We start from the raw sequence: 21046 nt of genomic DNA on the forward strand, positions 1-21046 counted from the left end.
TTTTTTTTTTTTTTTTTTTTGGCAGTACGCGGGCCTCTCACTGTTGTGGCCTCTCTCGTTGCTAAGCACAGGCTCTGGATGCGCAGGCTCAGCGGCCATGGCTCACGGGCCTAGCCGCTCCGCGGCATGTGGGATCTTCCCAGACCGGGGCACGAGCCTGTGTCCCCTGCATTGGCAGGTGGACTCTCAACCACTGCGCCACCAGGGAAGCCCTATGTGCAAATTCTTGACTGCTGCTGAATCCTTCCCCTGTGCCCATAACATATTCAGAACTTCTCTACACTAAAATACCTTTCTCAAGCTGCTGCTACTTGAATGGCATTTTGGCCAAGTATGTTTGTTTCAGTGTTTTTGTTTTGCTTTGCTTTTTTAACTACAAAATTGCTAAAAGATTGGTTTCTACTTATTGTTTTCCAAGTTCCTCATCACTCATTCAGATACCTTACTCTGTACCATTTGGCTTCTCCTGTTGTTTTACTTTAGTTGTTCTTAACCTTGGCTGTGCATTGGAATTACTTGGAAGGAGTTTAAAACCTGAATATCACTTTTAGATTTAGTTCTGATTTAGTTCTAGAGTGCGGCCTAAGCATTGGGAGTTTTGAAAGCTCTACAGCTGTTTCTAATTTGTAGCTAAGGTTGAGAACCAGTACCTTGATTGAAATCAGTAGACATCAAATTAATTCCCTTATCAAGACAATTCTTAGAACCGGAAGGAGTATATTTTTGGTTCTGTTGGTAAGAAGCCTTCTGTGCTTCTCTTCAGCCTCAGGTGAGAACAGGGTTAATTATTTGAAGGTCCTTTGACATCAGTGGTCCTTCTCTTGCACACTCTGTATTCTGCTGGTTAGCTGGGTAGGTAAATGTCTGTTCTACTGACCCAGCTGTCCACCCGTACATGTCCCAAGGTCTTAGGTCAGATGGAGTAGGAAGCCCATTTTGTTCTTGGGCATAAGCTGAATTCTCTGGTCTAGCTTTTATCAGTAGTAAAGCTGACATTTTAATTATTTTCTGACATCTCTTTCTCTCCTGCTTAGAACTTTGAAGGGGTAGGAGTATGATTACATGAGTTCCCTCAGATTCCAACACATGCTGCTTCTTCATGCCTTCTACCTTCTTTGGGTTGAACAGAGTTAAGAGTCATCAGCAGAACTTGGGACACTTTCAGTCTAGGACAGGGCTTGTCTTGCAGGGCTTACTGCTTGGAGGAGAGGAAACAAAAATAACTTGCATATGCACAGTGATACAATTTCAGATCCAGTAATGTGGAAAATGGCAGCAGTATCCATTCTGTGGGCTAAGACAGGAATGTAGGGGGAACAGAGCTTGATCCCCTATATTGTTTCTCAGATTTGGTCTTTGGCTCTCGTTTTCTTCCATATACTTCTTTGGGATATCATCTGCTCCTATAACTTTAAACCTTATCCTAAGATGACAACAGATCTATACTATTTCTTCTTCTGGACCTTTGCCTGATTGCCTGCTGCATATTTTCTCTTGGAACATTCTGCAAGTAACTCAGACTCAATAAGGAGATAGTGTTCAGTCATAAGCATTAGCAAAACCTGGTTTATAATCTTGGTTTTGCTATCGACTTACTTTGTGGCCTTATTTGGTGACTCTCCTGAGTCTTACTTTTCTCATCCGTGGAAGGACGTGGTAGAATTGGAGTCCTTTCTAGCTCTGACATCACATGACTTTCTAATCTTGTGTAGGTCTCCTGTGTACTTGCACTACCCATTCTGGTCACAATGTGTAGACTATTCCTGGTACATTCTTGTTTCCCTTACTTAGAATGTAGACAATTCCAGGTACATTCTTGTTTCCCTTACTTAGAATGCCACTTGGTCTTTTACTTCTCAGTCTTAATCTTCCTCTGCAATCCATTTCAGTCCTTTTATTTCTTGTAGAATGGTTCCTGATCATCTCAGTCCACAAATATTTCTTTGTTTTCTGAATTCCTACAAAGTCATTGACATCACTGATTGGCATTCCTCAAAAAATTTCTTGAATGGTTATTTGTTATACACATATCTTACTTAGCCAAATTGTAAGCTCTCTGAGGATGTCTGTGTTCTGTAGTATAATGCCTTGCACTGATGGGCATTTAATGATTACTTTTTGCCCTATTGTACCCTAGTTGCCTAGTATATGCATTGCCCATAATCTGTACTGTTAAGTCCTTGCAGATTACTTTGTGGTCACTTTTGCTAACATTTAGAATAGATGTGTATCACGTTTCAACATGAGATTGTGATTTGATAACCTCTAAATGGAAAAACATATATATATTTTTTTTTCCAGAATGTAATAAGTGTGAATATTTTGCTTGCAGACTACTTTGTGACTCTGTTCACATCATTTAACAAAAACATCTGCACCTTCTTTTTTTTTAAGCTTTTGTTTTATAATTTTTAACTTGTTTAGTATTTAGATATATGATGATTAAAGCCACAGGATGAAGGTGTCATTTCCTGATATGATGACATATTGTTAACTGGTTATATATAAGCTCCAAGAGGGTGGGAACTTTGTGTTGTTAATCACTGTATCTCCTATTACTAAAAATTGATGTCTGGAATGAAGTAGGCTCTTAATAAATATTTGTTGAATATATGAGTGAGTGAATAAATCTTAACAGAACTGAAGTATTTATGCTCTTCTCTGTATCTCTGCATTGCATTTGAGTATTCTGTACGCTAAGGAATGTCTTATTTTATCTGTTTTCTCATTCCGTGGTGGGGGAAAACCAGATGAGTAGTGGGTTTTGACCCACAGAACCCAAAATTCGGCTTGTGTCCTCTTTTCTGATGGTGTGATGGATGGGACTGAAGTTCAGATAGGGTAAGCTGGGGTGGTGATTCCAATGGTGTTGTCATTTAAATGGGATTGACAAAGAGGATTGAAGATATAGGGCCAAAATGGAGGTGGGAGGAGGTAGTGTCAAAGAACTAGGAAAGTTGACAGCAAATAGTGGAGTGGGCAGGTCATAGCTGGTCTGGAGGTGTTTTGGAGCCGAGATGTGGATAACCTGTGGTGACTTTTTCCTGGGCTCCATAGCAGACTTGAAGGATCAGGTCATGATCTGTGAAAGGGGTAACATTTTTCTTTTTACATTAGGGTCACAGTTAGAGTACACACCAACAAGAAGGAAGCAATAATAAAGAGGAATATGTCTCGTGTTATTTTGACCTTAGTCTTAGAGTTGTGTTTTAGAATTCATCTCATCAGTTTTTCAAACTTTGAAGTTTCACTTTTGTCTTCTAGCTACACATGTTCCCTTGAGAAACAAAATAATTCTGTATGATTTTTGTATCTTTTTTTTTTAGAGAGAGTTCTAATCTTTGCCAAGACTTGTATATCGTTTGTATGAAAGGATGATTAGAGTTATTCTTCTGGTTTGGTAGAAATTAATTTTCTTTCAATTTGATAGGCTTTCAGTGATGCTCTTTGCCTTTAGGAAGTTATTCCTGGACTGCTGCATGCTAGGGATTGCAGTCTTGAAGATGTACAAATGATGAGCAAAGACTTTTGAAAGTCAGCATGGTATTTTGGACTAATAACCTGACTAGGGCCAAAGTTGGTTCAGGTCATTATTAGGAAAATTCCGTATTCTATCAGAGTTTCATTAGCAATACAGAATTGAAATCAAACAGTTAATTCTTAGGACTGGAAGGAAGTATACTAAATTATTAGTGGTGATTGTCACTGGCTTGTGGTTGAATGATTTTTAATTTCTTGATAGTCTTGTATTTAAAATAATTTCAACAAAGCATATATATTTATAATGAAGTTATTTGTGAAATGTAATAATGAATACAGTTGATCCTTCATATCTGTGGCTTCCATGTCTGCTGATTGAACCAAAGGCAGTTGGAAAATATTCGGGAAAAAACAATTCCACAAAGTTCCAGAAGCAAAACTTGAATTTGCACCGACACTGGCAACCGTTTACATAGCATTTACATTGTATTTACAGCTCTTTACTAGCAATTCCATTGTATTTGGTATTATAAGCAGTCTGTAGATGATTTAAAGTATATTGGAGGGTGCGAATACTATACCATTTTATACAAAAGACTTGAGCATCTATGGATTTTGGTATCTGTAGGAGGTCCTGGAACCAATCTGTCAGGGATACTGAGGGACGGTTGTACTAGGAAAATAGATGATTTGATGAGTAGTCATTGTATTGTACACTATACTAACTTCCTAAGAAAATGCATACATAGGAGAAAGGACTGTAAGAAAATATAGATAGAAGTGCTAGGAGTGGTGTAGGGAGATAGAATCGTGGGTAGTTTAAAACTTTCCTATTTTACAAGTTTTGGTAATATGCTTATGACGATCATAAAAGAATCAGTGGCCACTTATCTTTCTTAGGTAGTATATTTTGAAGCAGTGGTTTAGTTGACAAAATTGACAACAATTCAAGAAGCTTAATTAAGTGTCATAATTTAAGGCATAGTAGTGGATCTTTCCCATTTTCTATGTGGATGTGAAGCATAGATGATGTATAGAGTAAGGGAGTTGAAGTTAAGATTGATCGCTGCTGCTTCATTGGGCTTCTGGACAGGTGACAGTGCTATAAACAGTGAGTAACCGGAGGAGGGAAGTGCTTTAGGGGTAAATAGTAGAGTTGTGATAGAAAATGGCCATGTTTGCATGTGGGACATTTCAGGAGGACATGATTAGCAGACAGTAAGACATTTTATCACTTAGAACAATCTGACCTTAAGTTACAGATTTGTGAGTCATTGTAAAGACAGCAAGTTGAAGCATGGTAAGTGCTAACTGCATTCAGAATCAAAGAATTTTGGTATATGAGCAGTGAGGAAAGGAACCGCTGCTCACAAATTGCTTTCATCAAAACCTTTGTGTCTCACGATTGCTCTTCATAGTGACAGCGTAAAGGTTGGAAAACAATGAAATGGCTAATGTACATGTGTGTTAAAGTTGGGACCCATTGTAAAAGAAGCTAAAAGTTTCCCCTACTAACTTGTTGGGTTGGGGTAAAAGTTGTTTTACAAGGCCCAATGGAAAATTGAAAGTGTGCTCAGTTGGTATTTTTGATCATTTATGTCAGATATTGGGTCCAAAGCTAAGTTCTCACATTTCTTGAAGTTTAACTGTATCATAGCATGTGTGTGCATTCATAAACTGAGGAAATGGAATGTATATTTATATGTATATGTACATTTTTCAATTATGCTAGGAACTCTGCTTTGTCAGTAATTTTGTTTGTGAAATATTACTATATAGGAAGCATTTGCATTTATTATAAGGTATGAAAGGTCTTCTTTAAATGCTACTACTACTACTAGTAATAATAATTGCTCCCATTTGTTGAATGTTTACTAGGTGCCAGACTTGTTAAGAATACCATTTTACATGATAGAAAACTAAGCTTGGTGGTAGATATGGGATTCTAGCTCAAGTCTGATTTTAAAGTTGATACTATTGCTCTTTTTTTTTTTTTTTTTTTTTGATACTATTGCTCTTGTACTGAGATGTGTGTTGGGTATGGTGAGTTGCTGAGATTCATATTCATTAGCATAGTACGCCTCCATCAGTTGTAATATACATATTAGAAACTGGCATCTTGAATTTCAGATCTATTAGGACATATTTACTGAAGACTTCATGTATAGTATATTAGATTTTTGTTCTTTGAATTTTTTCATCAGAACTCGGAGTGCTGTTGTTAGTTTATGATTTGACCTAATTTAATTTTAAAGGAGTGATTACTGGATTGTCACAGGTTTAATAAGATGTAATGGAAAAGAAATGGGGGAAATGAAGATGGAATACATTGAGAAATGACTGTGAAGATTAATAGACGATGTAACTTGTCAAGTGACAGTGTCATTTATCTAGTATGTATATTTTAATTGGCTCCATTGTGTGAAATTAAGTGTTAAAAATGGTCTTAACAGACAGAATATTAGATCAAATAGTTCTGCTTACACTTCATACATTTGTTTTGTCTGTTTTATAACTTTAACAATCTTCATCATTATGTTTTCATAATGTAAATGACCCATATTTAGAAATTTTACTCTTCTTTCTTAAACCTATAGTGATCTGACATTTTGGGGAGCTGTGCTATGCGACTTGTGGGATCTTAGTTTCCTGACCTGGGATTGAACCCAGGGTCCCGGCAATGAAAGCGCCATGTCCTAACCACTGGACAGCTAGGGAATTCCCTGACATCTTAGATAATTTTAGAACAATCATAATGATTAATTTTAGAAACAATTTTTAAGAGTTAAAAATGGTAATGTATGTATTTGTTTAGAAAATTTCTGGAAAGATGCATAAGAAACTTGACAGTGGTTACCTTTAGGAGAAAAATATTGGATGACGGAAGGTATTTTCTATCTTACATCCTTCTGTGCTAGTACTATCTGTTTCGTATCCTTTTTACCATTTGATATTTTTTTAAATAGTGATTATGTGATCTTAAAACTCGTTATAGTTAATAGCACAGGCAACCACAGATCTGTAGACTGTAAATGCAGCTATAGTTTTCTTTGTCTTATTTTCAAAGTATGTAATACTTACTTCTTCCTTTTATTTACCAAATAAATTTAGCTGCTGTTCTTTGTTTTTATTATATCCCTTTATTCTCACTAAAATACTATTTTATTGCAAAAGTCAGTATGGTTTCCAGAAAATTGTTTAGAGGTCCTTTGGAAACAGTAGACAATTTATTCATTTGCAGATCATAACCCAGTAAAACTGAGGTTGTAAACTTACACAAATTTGCCTTTTCATTTTCTACTCTCATTATAAAGGAAATTTAGTTGTGTGAACTTCAGCACATTGCTTAATTTCTGAGTCTTTTTCTCTTGATCTTCAGCACATTGCTTAATTTCTGAGTCTTTTTCTCTTCATTTAGTTAGACATTCATTTTTGTAAGATTATCTCCCATGACTCTTTGAAATCTCTGATTTTATAATTTCATAACCATTTCAACTCAAAAGATATAATTCAGTAATTCTTAAAGTATTTTACAAGCAAAATTTCTAGTTAACCAAAATCTACATAACCTCAGAGTCAACTTTAATTGTTTAAGTGCATTTGCAGTCTGATTTATCTCATGAGTGAATTCTAATGTAGTGCTGCATAAAGTCAGCCATATGCATATATAAAATCTTAGTCATGGAGTGGGATTTTGAAATGAAAATTTACAGTAATGAGGACATATTAACTTTCTGTGTGTGTGTGGGGTGGGTATGTGTGTGTGTATGTGTGTATTTTTTAAACAAATTAACATTTCTATTTTTAATCTTAATGCTTAATTCTAGAGAATGAGCCTTTTCTTTGTTTAGAACCTTAAAGGAAATGGTGTCTTATGCCAACTGTAGCTTCATGGATAATTATACAATGGGTTATCAATCAAATTTAATTAAACTATGACAGCTTCTTTCACTAACTTTCCTTCAGTTCATTAAGTTATGGCACTGAGGAAAATGGTTATGATCCACACCCTGAGGGCTTGCTATTTTCAAAGCAAGTATAGTGTGCTGAAATGTGACGTCTCTTTTGTGAACCTGTGTTAAACATTGAACTGCTGCCTTCATTAGGGAACCTCCTTTGGTTACTTGGCCTATGAAAAACATTTGAACAACAAAATAAGATTAATTTAAACTTTTCTGATGTCTCTTCAAGCAAGAGGATTATCCTTACTGAAGTCTAAATTGGAAGCCAAATGACTTTATTTCCCCTGTAGTTTTCTGAATGAACTGGATTGAAAGGGTCAATGTGTTTTAGAAATTTTGTTTAATGGTAAGGTGAGTTGTAATGGAAGCAGGGCGCATGAGTCTTGTTTGCTGGCTTGTGTTAATAGACAAAAGACTGGGTAGCTACATGCTTGGAAAGCTTTTCTGTGTCCTTGCACTCTTGATCCTTACTGTAGCCAGGCAGCTGAGGAGATATCCCCTGAAGTGGCAGAACTCCCCATCCTCCCTGTTCTCCTGCCTTTTTTTTTTTTTCTTTACTATATACTGGGACATTCAATGGCCCTGCATTGACCAGAAAGACAAAGAGTGCTTTCATACTCAGGCTTAGCCATGGCCGGTGTGCTGGGCCTTTGTTAGGACTTGCAGTAGTAGCCTTTTCTCTTTCACCACCCCCAGTCTCATTGCTCATACTTGGCAACAGCAACAGTGTCATTTTTAGAATTTTACCTCCTTACTTACAAATAAATACTTCCAAAAGAAAAATCCACTTTCTCTTAATGAAAAATGCAAAGAAAAGCAGAGCTTAATTTCCTCTTGTGGTTTTTTGATAAAAGAGTTCCCTGTTACAGCTAAGTGCCATGGTGCGAGACTTGATCTTATTGAAATTATTCTGTCATTTAAAAAGTAAAAATGAACTTTATTTCCTTTTTGTATGGCTATATCGCATCTAACTTATTGTTGGTGCTTGATATTCATTTATGAAGTATAGATGAAAATCTTTTTAACCAGGGTCAGATGGTTTTTAAATTATTTAATGTTTTTATGGTTTATTAGATAATATGAAGTGGAGAATTTAGACAGTTATGTAGATTATTTAAAGAATGTCCTTTGCCTCAGTTAACAGGCACAAGTTAATAGTGTTTTTGTCCTACATTTTGCTTATATAGAAGTAAACCATCAAGATGAAATAAGCAAAAGTTATTTTTAAAAACATGTTACATTTGGATATGTAACCTTTATCAGATAGGGCTGGACTATATTTTACAATTTTATTTTTTATTCAATTTTATTTTAATTTACTCAAGAGCTCTCTGTTTTTTACACGTGATTCATCTTTTAATGAATATTTTTTGCATATAGAAAATTATAGAGAATAATGTAACAAACAGTAGTGCATATACCCCCAGCTTTATTGTATTTGTATTCTTGAGAGATTTTAGAGGATTTTGTTGAACCCTAGAAGTCTTAATCTGTGTCTTGTTAAAGTTTATGATTTTTCATTTCCTCATCTGTCACAACTTTTTTTCCTAGACAAGTCATTTGTTAAGGTAAACCTAATGAGTGCCACAGTTCATTACCCTTAGACACAACACAGTAACTGCTTGAAAGTGTTTGTGACCAATTTAAATTATATTTAATAACCTCAGTATTAAACAAGTATATGTACTAAATTTTTAGATGCTAAAGCTAGGTTGTCACATTCTAAGAAGGGACTATTATATTCAACAATGGTGAAAATGTATTCATAGTTATGTCATATAAGCTGGTATATATATATATGTGGTTGAAATCTGAGTAAAATTTCTGCGATATTGTCATCGGTTCAGCTGCTATTAGTACTTCATTTTGACCTTTACACTAGAAAGAGAAATTGCTCTTAGAGGTCTTGATATTAGCAGTGGTTTATTACATGCCTACTGTATATCTGGCACTGGGTTAAATACCCTAAATAAACTATGTTTCAACTCTGTGAAGTAGGTACTATTATTGTCCTCATTTTTCAGGTGGAGACCCCTGTGCTTACAGATGTTAAAGGTAACTGCCCCAGAAATCACACAGGTAGTAAGTGGAAGAATTGGAATGCTAAAATCAGATTTGTATTCGAGATCACTGATGTGAATAAACTGCGGTCACTGAGGTCAGTGTTTTTAGAGTTGTTATAAGAAATCTCTTTGACGGTCTAAATTTGATCTGTTTCATTTAAAATTCTGGGCTTCAGGTTGAGGTATATTCAAGTTCTTGGAAACCTAGGTGTTGGCTGGAATCATTGGCTCTAGTTTATAGATTAAAGGGCTTGTGTGGGATGTGTTTGATTCAACCCAGAGCTCTTAGACTGAATTGTTGCCACTGGCACTGTTCGTCTCTGTTGCTGTACCCATTCCAGACAGATATTCACGAGCTGAGGTGCTTAGCTACCTACACCTGAAGCTAGAGAAAAGGAGAAGAGGGTTGGGAGAAAGGAGGAACAAAAGGAGCCTTTGTTTTTCTAGTGGTTGAACTACATTGATGAGTGAGGGTCATTTTGGAAGGGTCTAGAGTGTGAGATCCTAAGGGTGAGGTGGAGAAGGAAAATGACTTGACCATGGGTTGAGGCAGTGGGGACACAGTAGAGAAAGCTGCCATTGCTACATTTATTTTAAGATTTTACTAAATATGGGCTAACAGGATATGTATACTCCAGCATACATACCAGTTTGTTCTTTTTTTCTGAAAGAACATTAATGAGTTCTCTGTGCGAATGAAAAGCCCTTTGGAATTTTTTCATGACCATTTTTGTATTAATTTAGCATAACTACATTTATAGGGTTCTCTGGTGCCCTTACTTACTTGGAGCTCTGCTTCTGGCTTGCTTACCTAGATTACTCTGCTCTAGGAATTTTATTCTGGATGTTAGTAGTGTTGAAATTCTGTTCCTGCCATCAGGGAGCGCTGTGAGAGTATGATTTTCTTAGGGTAACTTAACTATGCAGAGGTAGAGGTCAGAACTGTTGTAATAATTGTTCTAAGATATTTCTTGCCTTTTTCATTTTATTGACATATTCACTGATGGTGCCCAATCAATGGTGTGGGTTAAACTGCTGGCGCCATAGCATGAATCAATGCAGAAGTACCAGCTGAACTAGTAATGATTGTTATTTTCACCAACATGCATTCGCCAAAAAAAAAAAAAACCTCCAGTTTCACTTAATATCGTTGATGAAACAGTAAAACTTATTCATTTTATTAAATCTTTACCTTTGAGTGTACATTTTAAAATATGCTGTGTGATGGAATGGGAGGTATGCATAGAGTACTTCTGTTGCATAGTTGTCCAATATCGGCTTTAATGAAAACCACTTGTGTGAGTGAGTTGCAGGCAGAACTAACTGGTTTTTTTCATGTAACCATTTTTATTTGAAAGAATGGTGAACTATAGTTATTCAGACTTGCATATTTAGCAGACATGTTTTCAAAAGTAAACCACTGCGCCTGCCTCTTTGAGGAAAGCTGTTACCAATGATAAAATTAGAGGTTTCAAGTGAAAGTTAGAATATTGGACTTGTATCTGCCACCGTGAGTTTGACAGCTTCCCAGTATTTAATAGACTTTTCTGCTGAGATCAATGATGATATTAACAGATTTCATTTTTATTTATTTATTGAACAGATTTGATTTTTAATACTGTGCAATGAAATGTGTCAATATCTGGAAACTGCATAAGTTAATGTGCCAATATTTACAGATGATCAGTGCATGATATTACAAAATCATGCATAGGTGAAAGATCCATTTAAAAAGCGATCTGGAACAACTAATTTTAATATAACTGTGTATGAAAAGTTAATTAACATGGTTTTTAGATTCCAGATTTTATATAAGCTTTAAAAACTACCACTTGTCAAGTTTTGGTGTAATAACAAAAAAGAATATGCACAATTATCAAGAAAGGCTATTAACATACTTCTCCCTTTTCCAACCACACATCTGTGTGAGACCAGCTTTTCTTCACAGACTTCAAAATAACATGTTGCAACAGATTGAATGCAGAGCACGTATTAAGATTTTAGCTGATCTTCTATTAAACTAGACATTAAAGAGATTTGCAAAAATGTAAAACAGTGCCACTCTTCTCCCTAAATTAAAAGAAAAAATTTTATGGCTATTTTTTAAAATAAAATTTTTACTTACGTTTACATATAACTGGTTTATTATTGCTATCTGAAAATAACTTAGTAGATATTCAAAATTTTTCTTAGTTTTAATTTCTGATGTGGTAAACATACTTAGATATAATCCATTTAAGCAAAAGCTCTTTAGGTTCCTCAATAATTTTTAAGTGTAAAAGAGTTCTGAGACCATAAAGTTTAGAAACCCAAATTTTATCATCTCAACAATTAAAGCTATCATTTATTTGTTCTTGTTATTTTAATGAGATGATTATTTTAAAGGAGAAATAAACTGTTATAATTTACTAATAATTTAGCTGCTATAGTGCAATTATATCAAACACCTATGTATTATTTTATTTTCACCAGAATCCTATGAAGTATAAGTACTGTTATTCCGTTTGCACATAAGAAAATTGAGTCTCAGAAAGCTTAAGTAACTTGCCCAAGAGCGCACAACTAGTAAGTGGTGGAGCTAGGATTTGAATCTGGCATCTTGACATCAGAGTTCACATTCTTAATCACATAAAATGTTTGTCAAAATGGCCTGCTTTTCTGTTAGTTTTTTTTTTTTTTAATATTTATTTATTTATTTGGCTGATCCGGGTCTTTAGTTGCGGCATGTGGGATCTAGTTCCCTGCCCAGGGATCAAACCCGTGTCCCCTGCATTGGGAGCACGGAGTCTTAGCTGCTGGACCACCAGGGAAGGTTCTCTGTTAGATTTAATGTCAGTCAGTATTAACAGTTGTATCTAAGATGGTATTTACTTATATAATATCTTAAATATTCTTTCATCTCTTCGCTCTTTCATTAAGTTTTTCTTCCTCTTGTTTCCTTTTTCTTTTCTAAGTATAGCATGGAAGTCAAAGACATAGGGGACAGAAACAGTATCAGTTGAGTGTCTGCCACATTTTAGGTACATCCTACTTTATCTTCATAATAATAATTCTGTGAAACAGCTGTTATCATTTATGAGAAAACTGAGGTTTGGAGAGGTGAAGTGACTTTCTTAAGTTAAGAAGTAGAGAAATCAAGATTCAAAGTCAGGTCTTATTTTTCCAAGTGCTTGTTCACTTTCCATTCTTAATCTGCTTGCTCCCAAGCAACATGAGTGGGTAGGGAAAAATGGGGGAATCAGCCTTATTTCTTTGTCCAGTTCTTTGTTTTCTGTTTTTTATTTTCTTTCCTTTTCTTTTCTTTTTTCTGTCTCTCTCTCCCTCCCTCCCTCCCATTCTTTCTCTCTCTCTCTCTTGCCCTCCCTCCCTCCCTCCCTCCCTTCCTTCCTTCCTTCCGCTATATCCTTTTCTCTGCATACCTACGGAGTCTTTCTCTCTTTAACCTGGGTCCTCTGTGTTGTTGGTGCCTCTCTTGACGGTGATCTGTGGTGACCGCAGTTGGGCTGGCTGGAAGAGAGGCAAGGTATTTAGGATTTAGGAACTTTGATTTAGTATTTAGGTACATTGATTTGATGTTTGAAGTAATATCTGTACTCTTGGAAGATGCTTGGGCTGACTTGAGTGCCACATCCTTTTTTCCAGTCTTCATGTGAGAAAGTGATCCTTTTGGTCATTTGGACCAAGACTTATTTTTAAAAGGCAGGGTAATCCCTACCCTAAAAGCCTTTCTCAAGACAAAAAGAGAAGCAAACAGCACTGGATTCTAATTAGCTTTGGGACTAATTTGCTTGTGTGAATTACTCCATCAGGGATTCTTATAAAGATGTCTTTTGTCTAGTTGGAGAAAGGATGTTAACATAAGGAATAATGAGAAAGTGTCTGAAGTGTTCTCTCATATAAGATATCATTTATTAAACACCTACTATGTACTAAATTCTTTATAAGGATTATTTATTTAATCCTTACAATAGTTCTTGAAGGTATTATTTCTTGTCTCCTTTTACAACTAATAAATAGGATAACTGAGGCTAAGTGAGAGGAAGCAACATATGATCTCTTATTACAAAGTAGGGAAGCCTGGAATTTAATCCAGGTAGTAGTTGGGAGTTGAAAGGGTTTAGATTAGTGGAGGAAAAAAGGGAACGCATTCAGGCATTGGGAGTTGCAAGATCAAACAGTCAGCAAAGAGCCTAACATTTGTTATTTAGGAGAGGTTTTATTTTAGGGAATGGGAAATAAAAATTATATAGGAGAGCTCCTAGGTAGCAGTGGTAATCAAATTACAGAATTTGGACTTGGAGGTAAAAAAACAATTGGGGAGCCATTTACTGTTCATTGATGACCACAGTATTGTCCAGGAAGATTGATCTGATACTATACTGTATGAATTTAAGAGAAAGAGACTCTCCTCAGGAAACCTAGGCAGCTACTGCAACTAGAAAGTGAAGATCTGAATTGAAGTGGTAGCCATGGCTTTGGGAAAGGGGAGGTTGAGGATGGCATCTAGAAAAATTACAAAAGTAGTACAGAGAGGAAATTGAATGAATTTATAGGCTAAAATTGTATACCAGCAGTTAGCCTGCGCATTAGTTAATAATTGGACTGCTGCTGCATCGAAGTAGAGGTAGTATAGATCGACCCATTTTACTTTATTTTCTTGTGCCATGCCACACGGCTTGCGAGATCTTAGTTCCCCGACCAGGGATTGAACCTGGGGCCACGGCAGTGAAAGCGCAGAGTCCTAAACACTGGACCACCAGGGAATTCCCCGACCCATTTTAGTCAGTAGAATTTTTTTCTTGAATAAAAAAATGCTTAATGCAGTAGAATTTATTGATATGTAACAGATTGACTTTGGGATAGAATAATTATGTGCGTCTCTGCAGAGATTACTACTAAGAATATAATTGATATGTTGCTGTAACAGTTGGAAACTGAGTAATCGGAGGGAGTGATTGGGATGTTTTGTACACAGTGGTGTACCAGTGGTGGTGGGATGGTGGTGGCTGCATACATAGTCAAATGACTTTTAAAAATCTGTTTTAAAGGAATCATGTCAGATATCACCATACTGTGTCTCAATAAATTCAGCACAGTAAAATTTTCTTCCAGGTTGTATTTCTTACCTGTTTGAGCACAGGATAATTCACTGTTAAAGAGTCCAGATTATATAACAATTACATACTCAACATTAGAGTAACACTTAGGACCTTGAGAACCAAGGAAACTAGTTGGTTTAGATCTCAAGTCTCATGCTGACTCTGGAGCATCTGCTCCTTGAGTGGAATGGCAAGAGTCAGCACTGTTCACATTTCCCTGCATCTCTCTTCCCCTCTATCTTCCTTGTGGCCTGGTTACTTTTGTGTAAGTTAAATGCAGGTGTGACGAGACTCTATATAAATACATATTCAAACCTATCTTATTTTATTTATATATGATAAGAAACTTAGCAACTACTGATTTCCACGGCATCAGTTCTAAAAGGAATGTTTCTTTTTATGTTATATAGATAGGAGTTACTTAAATTTGAATTAAAAAGTAATTTGTTGGGGCTTCCCTGGTGGCGCAGTGGTTGAGAGTCCGCCTGCCGATTCAGGGGACACGGGTTCGTGCCCTGGTTCGGGAAGATCCCACATGCCGCGGAGCGGCTGGGCCCGTGAGCCATGGCCGCTGAGCCTGCACGTCCGGAGCCTGTGCTCCGCCACGGGAGAGGCGACAACAGTGAGAGCCCCGCGTACCGCAAAACAACAACAACAGCAAAATAGTAATTTGTCACTTTTGCATAGTCTTACTATCTTTTTAAAAAATTTATTTATTTTCTGGCTGCGTTGGGTCTTTTTTGCTTCACGCGGGCTTTCTATAGTTGCGGTAAGTGGGGGCTACTCTTTGTTGTGGTGCGTGAGCTTCTCATTGTGGTGGCTTCTCTTGTTGTGGAGTATGGGCTCTAGGCGCGCGGGCATCAGCAGTTGTGGCATGCGGGCTCAGTAGTTGTGGCTTGTGGGCTCTAGAGTGCAGGCTCAGTAGTTGTGGCACACGGGCTTAGTTGCTCCGCAGCATGTGGGATCTTCCCGGACCAGGGATCGAACCTGTGTCCCCTGAATTGGTAGGGGGATTCTTAACCGCTGCGCCACCAGGGAAGCCCCAGTCTTACTATCTTGAGTCCACTTCTTCCTCCTTCCGGTTAAGTTGAGTAATAACTATTATGATGAAATGTTATATTTGGGGCAAAGCATATTTACAGTTCTCAGAGTAGACACTTTATACCTGTTTATAAAAGTGAAAACTATAATGTTTCTGTTAACTTTTATGTTCATCAAGCCTGTGGTAAGCATCTTTTAACTTACCTGTTTTTAAATTGTGTGTTAAAAAACAATATTTGCAAATGATAAAAAATTCAAACAGGACGAAAGGCGATATACAGTGAAAACAAAATTTCCCACCCTCAGTGTCCTAGTTGTCTTTCTCAGAGGCAGCCACTGTTGTCAGTTTCTTATGTGTTCTTTCAGAGATGTTTTGTGTGTATGCAATCATGTAATAAAGATTTACAAACATTTAAAATTTGCAAAGCCATCAAATTTATTAAATATTTCTAGGAACTAAGCAATAGAAGAAATTGTTCCTAGTCCTTAAAAAATATAACAGGAATAAATTTTAATGGTGAGCCAGGTTATAGATTTACCTCTGATTTTATGGTTTCTGAGTTATGTAAGCTAGGACAAGCTGAATTTCAACTTTTACCTTTATATAATTAACATTTTTTGAGGCCTATCATGTATTTAGAATTATATGCAACTTTATTGTTTTTTTTAATAGATGGAGAAACCATATGTAACATTGTTAGTTAAATAGTTACAGTAAATTCTGAGCATCTAGATTGCTGTTTTCATAAGATTTCTGTTTACATTTAATTAGTAGAGCTAGAAAACATGTAGAATCCTTAATTGATTCAGTCATCAAGCTTAGCGGGAGGCTGACTCTACTTGAGCTTGGCTTGGAATTGTATTGGTCTGGAACCGTGATGTAAATGGTGGGGATACTGAGAGAGATATGGAACAGTGGGACAGAATAGTAGCAGCTTTTGTGAATTAAATATTCATAAAGTGGCATTGTTTGATTTGAAGCATTATGCAAGGTTAGAATTTCTATATACCTAACCATGCTTGAAAACCAAAATTTACTAGAACCAACTAGAAGTTACTTTTTATTAAGTATCCTTTGATCTCTTATGCTAAGGTTTGCTACTCGTGGATAAAGAAAGTTAACCTTAAATTCTAACACACAGTATTTGGATACTCTTCTTGGATTTAGGTTTATTTAATACTTATCATCAAATGCATGTCATAACAAAGGAACTCATTTGATTTGGGAACATTGCCATTAGAAAGATAAGAGCAGAAGGTTATTGGTATGTTTTGTATTGTATTTCACATCATTCTCTCCTTTGCTCTTTTTGTTCTTTTTCAGTTTTCCGAATATTTGTATCTTTCTGATTTTACCACTCAAATTTATTTTAAAATAAAATATCAAATCACTATAAAAATAAAAAAATCAGGGACTTCCCTGGTGGTGCAGTGGTTAAGAATCCACCTGCCAATGCAGGGGACACGGATTCAAGCCCTGGTCTGGGAAGATCCCACATGCCGCGGAGCACCTCAGCCCGTGCGCCACAACTACTGAGCCTGTGCTCTAGAGCACGCGTGCCACAACTGCTGAAGCCCGTGCGCCTAGAGCCCATGCTCTGCAACAAGAGAAGCCACTGCAATGAGAAGCCCGCGTACCACAGTGAAGAGTAGCCCCCGCTCGCCACAACTAGAGAAATCCCACGTGCAGCAACGAAGACCCAACTCAGCACCCCCCCAAAAAAAATCACTTTATAAGCCTGCCGTCTTTTTTTTTTTTTTTTTTTTTTTTTTTTGCTGTACGCGGGCCTCTCACTGCTGCGGCCCCTCCCGCCGCGGAGCACAGGTTCCTGACGCGCAGGCCCAGCGGCCACGGCTCACGTGCCCAGCCGCTCTGCGGCATGTGGGATCTTCTCGGACCGGAGCACGAACCCGCATCCCCTGCATCGGCAGGCGGACTCCCAACCACTGCGCCACCAGGGAAGCCCCAAGCCTGCCGTCTTTGAAGAATGTGACTGTTTTTAAAACAATTTTTTGGATGACTGTTAAATTTAAACATGTGACACTGGATACATAGTAATTACTTTGGGCCGGAATTTATGGAAGAAAGTCATCTTGCTATGTCCATTCTACATAAGCATGTGAAACCTTCTGAAAAACTTTCTGTTTGATAGTTTTCATTATAACATGCTTTCCTTTCAGAATTTTATGTTGAAAAGAAATGCTGCTGTTTTAAGAAAGAAAACAACTTTCTTAAATGTTTCTTAAGAAAGAAACATTCCATCTTTCTTAAGTGGAATCAGGCGTATCTAGAATGAGACAGGAAAACATTGCCTGTAGTTATTGCCATACCTCACAGTCACCAAATAAAATAACAGTGACTTCATATGGGTCTAACATCCTAAGAAATTATGTTTAGAGTTGTGAAAGTTTGTAAGATTTTTTTCTCTGTCAGGACATTTTGTTTTTTTTTTTTTTTTTTTTTTTGGCTGTGCTGTGTAGCATGAGGGATTTTAGTTCCCAGACCAGGGATTGAACCCGTGTCCTCTGCAGTGGAAGTGCTGCGTCTTAACCACTCGACCACCAGGGAAGTCCCTTTGTCAGGACATTTTTATTGAATATTGGAAGTAAGTTATAATGATGTAAAAGTTTGTATTCTTCTTGTTGGTGTTATTTATAATCCATTTTTTGGCTTTGTGATTGAAAGTTGACTTGTCATCTTTATTTGTTCATTAGGTATCGCTAAGGGACCTGCTATCTTGGGTGGCTCTGACTAGGGTGAGACAGAGTTGCAGAATGCTTTGCAGCTCTTGTTGGCTATGTATCTGCAAGTAGATGGAGTGATGAAAAATGTTTCCAGCGTACTTTGACATTATTAAAGATGATGACTACAGAAAAAGGAGAATTATTTATTTTCTGAGTGGCGGTGGTTGGTGTTTTGTATTGCCATTGATGTTTGTGAGATCATGTTTTTAAAGAGAAAATTAGAAAATTACTCAAAAAATTTCAAGTGGGTGGTAGACTTTGAAGGTAAATTTGCTAGTAAAAGGGTATTGATTTCCCCCATAAGTCTCTTTGATAGCTGGCATGGTGGGAACACGTATTTTCAGTAATATGACTTCTGGCATGTGACAGTTGGGTGAATTTATTTGGCTAATGACACGGGTTTTTCAGACGTAAATAAGAAAAGCAGTTTCCTCTTTCTGACACTCTTCCATATAAACTACCTTGAGCTGAGAACGGTTAAGTTTATCTAATAAGCTGCTCACCTTGGGGAGAACAGTTACGTCAGAATTAACAAGTTTCAGAGACGCGAGAAATTCTTTGAAGAGGTGAATAAATGTCTGTGTAAAAGTTCACTATCCAAAGTAGCATAACTCAATCAGTATCTTTCAGAATTTTGTCAGGTATGGAACAGATTGCATAATTTTTAACTTCTTTTTTCATATGTCATGGATCTGTCAGATGCTCCCAAAGTCCTTTTCTTCACCACATCTTTCATTCTAGCTTTTCTAAGCTCTAAAGAATGCAGTAGGAAGTTCTTGGTGCTGTTAGCGATTGATAGGAATCTGGGAGAGCTATCTTAAATGCCATGTCTTCTGAATACTCCGAGAAAGGAAAATAATCTTTATGGAAGAACTATTTGAAATAATTAGATATTGCCTATTATGTGCCAAGCACATCACAGGCCTTGTTTTGTTAAATCTTCCCATCATTCCCACAGAGTATAGATGAGGAAACTGAGGAGATCAGATCATTTCCCACAAGGTAATCTAGTTATTGAGGAAGCTGTTAACCTTTTTTCTACATATCTATCTACTTCAGGGGTCAAAGTGAACGTTGACACGTAAGACCTAAGTTTGAGAAATGCATATAACTTACTGTAGCTGTATATAGCTGAATAAAATTGAGCCTAACTCTGGTTTTATCCAGTTCCCCTTCTTCTGCAGTAGGAAAATACTTATCAGTCCCCTCCTTAAAAAAATTCTTAGAATTTGTATGTATAGCTGTAATAATGCTTACACTAATGGTATCACTTGTTTCATTAATAAAACTTTACACATTTGACAAACCGTTTAAGAGTATATCTATCTTGTGGAGTGCTCTGCCTTGGAGCCTGAGAACTCAGATTATCTTTTAGTCAACAAGATTTGTGTCTGTAAACACTAAGCCATTTTCAAAATAGAGAGTTTTTAAAATAACCGCCATGATAGCTAATATCTGTTAATATCTCAGATACTGTTAAATGCCTTGAATGTATTAGTTCAATTCTAGGAGATAGTTTCCATTTATTCATACTTTATTTTTTTAATGATGATGAGATTTTAGCAAGGCGTTGGCTAGCGTGTAGCAGCCCATGTGGTCTAAAACTGGATTCTCAATGCTTCCTGGAAGGCTGGCAAGTTGGTTACTCTTGTTCTGGTGTGTCAGCAGTTAGAGTATAAAGAGAATGTTATGGATGCAATATTCACTTCACTTCCCTGAATAATGATGTGGTCCTTTGGTACCCCAATACTACTGCATCTGTTGATTTTCCTCCTACCTGGGCAGAGTCCTTTGCTGATGCCTCCTCTGTCTCACCCTCAGGGCTGTGGTACTTTGCTTCTTTATTTCTCTTGGGTTTAAATACTATATTTATGTTGATGACTTTCAAATTTTTGTATTTTTAGATCAGATTTTTAGCCAGACCTAAATATTCATTTATCCAATTTGTGTATTTACATCTCCTCCTGGATTTCCAACTGGCATTTCAGACCTCTTGATTTCCTTCTCACACCTACTTCAACCTGTTCCTTCCCAGTTTTGCTAAATAATATTGCTGTCTACCTAGCTGCTCAAGGTAAAACATCTGTAAGCCTTTCTTTGATTATTCTTTTCCTTCACCCCTCTACTCTTAGGCAGTAGCAAACCCTGTTGCTTTTACTATTTAAACTTGGCCTTTTCTCCATTTATTTCTACTGTCCTACTCTCTTCCAGGCCACAATCATCTCTGACCTAGACAGCTGCTACAGTCTCCTAACCAGTCTCCTTATTTCCTTCCCTACCCTTCTCCAATTCATTTTTTCATAAACATTCAGAATGGTCTTTAATAAATACTATTAATCTTATGCCCCTCCTCCGTTTAAGCTCTGCTGTTGTTGCTGTTGATCTTGGATTTCATATCGTTTACCAGGGCCTGCACAGCTTCAGATGACGTAGTTCCTGCTTGAGTTTCTGAACTCTGTGATGACCACTCCCTACATACTCCCTTCACTCTAGTCTCATGATCATTTTTTAAAAAAATTTATTTTATTGAAGTATAGTGGATTTACAATGTGTTAATTTCTGCTGTACAGCAGTGATTCAGTTATACATGAATATGTATATTCTTTTTTTTTTTTTTTTTTTTTTTTTTTCTGTATGCGGGCCTCTCACTGTTGTG

General features: G+C 36.8%; 1 protein-coding gene across 15 annotated transcripts in view; it reads left to right on the top strand.

Moving 5' to 3' along the window:
- EIF4G3 (eukaryotic translation initiation factor 4 gamma 3) overlaps positions 1-21046 on the top strand; it is a 384857-nt gene that overhangs the window by 54379 nt on the left and 309432 nt on the right. The window contains exon 1 of one of the 15 annotated variants that reach the window (XM_055083730.1): positions 9482-9497. The exons of 12 other annotated variants lie outside the window; for them this stretch is intronic. The gene's annotated coding sequence lies outside the window, so the exon portion shown is untranslated. Of the gene's footprint in view, positions 1-9481; positions 9498-9522; positions 9601-21046 lie in introns of those variants that run through there. 2 more of the 15 variants (XM_055083727.1, XM_024125372.3) reach the window with 2 other exon arrangements.

The sequence above is a fragment of the Physeter macrocephalus genome, chromosome 3, assembly GCF_002837175.3.
Source record: "Physeter macrocephalus isolate SW-GA chromosome 3, ASM283717v5, whole genome shotgun sequence".
NCBI lineage: Eukaryota > Metazoa > Chordata > Mammalia > Artiodactyla > Physeteridae > Physeter > Physeter macrocephalus.